Source organism: Nestor notabilis, unplaced genomic scaffold, assembly GCF_000696875.1.
Source record: "Nestor notabilis isolate BGI_N333 unplaced genomic scaffold, ASM69687v1 scaffold26482, whole genome shotgun sequence".
NCBI classification, from domain to species: Eukaryota; Metazoa; Chordata; class Aves; order Psittaciformes; family Psittacidae; genus Nestor; species Nestor notabilis.
In genome coordinates this window covers 5,555-9,896 of record NW_009917424.1, presented here as the reverse complement: position 1 = coordinate 9,896, position 4,342 = coordinate 5,555, and positions in this window count along the sequence as shown.

Below are 4,342 nucleotides of genomic sequence, written 5' to 3'. Positions count from 1 at the left end.
GGGAAAATCCTGATTTTTAGAAGCCATGGATGAATTCACCCATTCCTGGTGCTGTATTCCTTTCTTTCCTTTTGCTTTGGATTTTAAATAACCCACTGAAGAGTATCTAAATCAAAGCCAGGGAATCAGGAGCCATCTGCCCATTCACCCAGGGAATAAACATGCCTGTGCTGTAGGGAAGAGCTTCTCCAGGCCTGCTTGACCTTAATCCTGCTCCTCTTAGTTCATTTTCTCCTCCAGAAATGAATATTCATGTCTCTTCCTTTCCTGCCAGACAGAGAGTATTATTATTATTATTATTATGTCCTTTTTAACATAATCCAGCCAGATGGATAAACAAGCACATGGAGCAGCAGGGTGGAAATCCCCTTTATGGCCAGATGTGCTCTGTGGTCCGGGAGTGGGAGCATCACCAGGACAGTGGTACCTGGCGTGGCTATTCCAGGAGGAATTGTTTGGTTCTATTGCATGGCCAGGCCAAAATGAGTCCCAGTGCAATTAGTTTCAAGCTTTATTTGCATCTCCCAACCGCCATGGACCTGTTTCCTATATCGCATCCTAACCCTAAAGGATGAGAAAACTCCCCATCCTCTTCAGGTCTCTGCAGCCACACACACCCTTACCCTCCAAAACTGGGTGCTAAAAAGCCCCAGCTTGCCATGAGCATCTCAAATCATTTTTAATTGCCTTCTGTGGTGTTTCCCACCATTTAATATTGGGGCACCTCGACATAAAGGACAACCAGTTTGTACAGGAGGAAGATTCACTCCTCTGGAGCGACACGAACTTGGAAGACAGATTCATCCTTTCCCCTGTATGTCTGAACCTGGTTTAATTTTCTACCCATCAACACACAGAGCATCTATTCCACAGCATAACAGATATGGAGCTGCAGCTGGCACCTACTAAAAGCATCCCCTCCTCTCCCAGAGCCTCAACCCTGAGATTCCCAAACCACCCCCAAACCTTCCTGATCCCATCGGTATTTCTTGGATAAACCATCCAAGTGCTGCCATTTTCCAGCCACCCCTTTGGCCGCTGGCATTGCCTCCCATGCCCATATCTGCCGGGAGGGATGATGTGGGCTGAACCCAGATGCTGTGGGGTGCCAGCTGCGGTATTCCCTAGGGAAGGCAGATGGATGCTGCCCAGGCTGTGCAGGGCTCGGCTGCGCAGAAGCCGGGCCGGCTCCTCCCTCTCGCTATTTATTCCTCCCCGTAGCGCTGTGGCCGAGGCTGAATCACCCGGAACCGAGCAAGCAACGGGCTCCCAGGCGGTGAGTGCCGGGGAAAAGGGGGCTTTGGGTGGGATAAACCCAGGAGTGAGGGGGCTCTTAACCCCGAGCAGCACCAAAGGGAACGGGGGCTCCCCCCCCCCCCCGCCAGTGCTGCCTAAAAATAGACATTGCCAGCCCTGAAGGCAGCGTCCTCCTTAACAGATGGGGCGATGCTGCTCTTCTGGGGCTTGTTTACTCAGGGCTGATTCAAAGCTGGCGCTGGGGGGACGTTGCTTCTTTCTCCCTTTTCCAGAGCTACTTGGAAAGGTTTGTTCTTTCCCGTGGCTCCCACTTGCGCACGACTATTCCCCCCATTATTGAGGGGGTTAAACAACAAAAGGGGAGGGGGGGTTCTCAAACCTAGGGGCAGACTGTTCAGGAAGCAAAGTGCCAGCCTGCATCCCCCTTCCCCATAGCCCCAGCCCTGATTTTTCACCCCCTATGAGCCCAGAGCTTCTCAGCATCACCAGGAGGGTCTGGATGCCCCCATTCCCAAGCATCTTCCCACCTTCCCTTCATTTCTTCTCCCCCCTCGGGCACCTTAACGAGGTTATTTCCGCTGTTATTTTGGCACCAGGGTGTTGGTTTTCCTCTCCAAACCCCAAGCCTCCTCCTTGCCAGCCCTGTGCACGTAATTGCTGCTTGCGATCGCGCCTCACATCCTCCATTTTCCGCTTTCCTTTCTGCCCTGAAGGAGCTCTGGTTCTCCAACATGTAAATCCCTCTGATATAAATCACCTGAATCAATTTCTCATTGCTGCGTTCACCCGCAGAGAGGGAAAATTGAGAAGGAAAGCTAAAAAGAGATAGGAAAAACCACCCTGCGAAGCCATTTGATAATGTAATTCAATGATCATATTATGGTCACCCTGTAAACCCCAGCTCTGAGCCTGAAGAAGCAGCTCCCTGGTCCCCATCATGGGCAGGGGGTTTGTATAAGTGCCCGTCTTTAGCCAGGGCAAAGCTCAGCTCAGTAATTAGCAGCGCAAACCCAAACGAGTCTTTGCCCTGTTCATCATGGCTCATCTCTGCAAAGACAATTAGAGGAACAGGTCGGTGCTGCCAGGCTGGAATATCCTCCAGGGCTTTGCTGTAACCTGTTTTTATCCAGGGGTTGATTTTTCCCCCTTCCAAATCACTGCAGGGACTCAAACAAACAACAATAATTGCCAATTTGCTGCTTTTCCCCCCCAGTCCCTAATTTTTTGTGAGTGCCCAAGGAGCCTTTGCCCATCCCAGGTTTTGCCATGTCGTTTGGCATCCTTGCTCCCAAGGGGTGGGTGCTGTAGGGTGACAGGAGCAGCTAACCTGCTTGAAAGTGGGTGGGTTTTGCACCCAGTATTCCTATGAGCAGGAAGCCCAAGCCTGGCTTTCCTTCCCATCACAAGGGACAGGCTTGTGCATCTTCCCTGCTCTTTTAATTAAGCTAATGAACCCAATCAAAACACTGACATTAAAGGCCCTTCATTCAAACATTTCCTGACATGAGACCAGATTTTTTTTTTGGGGGGGGGGGGTAGAAGAGAAAAAGCATCTTTATCTGAACCCAATAATTTGCTGTTTAGGCACCTTAAAACCATAGCAAAGGTGCAGCAGAAGGATTTCTGGCTTAAACAGGGGTTTGTTCTGCCTGTTTGCGCTGTTAAGGGCAGTATCTCACAAGAGACCATCCTCTCTTATCTGCTTTAAGCTCATCTCTGGCTTGAGTGGTGACTCTTCAAGAAGTTTCCATTAGTTGCTGCGCAAAAGCCCCACTCTGGACCCAACCCTTAATTGTCTCGTGCTGTAATATGAGCCAGAAACTGCATCCAAAGCATCCAAGGATGCTGCGAAACGCCAACCCACACTTTGCTGGGAATGCTTTGCTCTCCATACCCAGCACCCTGGTGTGCACAGAGGGGTTGCTCGGCCTCAGGCAGGACAGAAAACCCTTTTGCTATTGCTGGACTAACACATTAAACATGAGGGTAACAGTATTTCAGTGCTCCTTGGTGTCATGGGGAGGAATCCGAAGAGAATTTGCAGCTTGGGAGGTATTTTCCAAAGGTGTTCCAGAAGGATTTGCAGATCTAGTGTGTATTATACAGGCTGGATTATACACAGGGAGAGAAAAGACTCCTGGAAATTGGATTTCATCCTTGTCAGCCCACCACCTAATGTAGGAGATGCCTGGCATGCCCGTGGGATGCCAGCAGCAAAATGCTGAGTAAGCAGATTCTTGCAAACACATAAAAACACAAAACCTGCTGTTTTTTGGTTAAGGTCTGTTACACATAAACAGGGATTTGGGAAAAGCATGCTGAATTTCATTCGTTCGGGAAAAAACCCCAACCCTCAAGGGCAAAGTTGAGTGCTGCCTTCCTTGCAGTACCCAAACACTTGGAGACTGGGATGAGCCCATTCACAGACATCAGAAATCTCAGTTAGATCGTCCCATTGGATAGAACAGGATTTAAGTTTAGGATTTAATAGTTAATTTAGGATTTGATAAGTAGATTTTGGCCTCTCAACCAAGTGAAGCATTTATCCCAAAAGCTTTTCTTCCACTATTTCAAAGCTGTCATTACTAGCAGAGGATGTGTTGGGAGGTTGGGGAGATATATATATATCTCCCCATGTGAATGCCCCATCCCTGGCAGTGTTCAAGGCCAGGTTGGACACAGGGGCTTGGAGCAACCTGCTCTAGTGGAAGGTGTCCCTGTCCATGGCAGGGAGTTAGAACTGGATGAGCTTTAAGGTCCTTTCCAATCCAAACCATTCTATGATTTTATATATATATATACACATATATATACGTATATAAAATATGTTACTATATATGTATATAAAGAAAACCAAAGGTGGTTGGGGAAGATAAATACACATTTAAGTCCAAAGCTCTTTATCCTGCAACTGGATTAAAGGGAACAATATGCGTTTTATATGAAGCACAAGTAAGGGAGCCTCAAGCCTGTGATGCTCACAGCAGGGTCTCTGTCTCCTGCCTGTAATGCTGCCTGTCCTTGTGTCCACAGCCATGGCCAGGCTCCTCATCACCCACTACCTGGTGTTCCTGCTCCTCGGCTC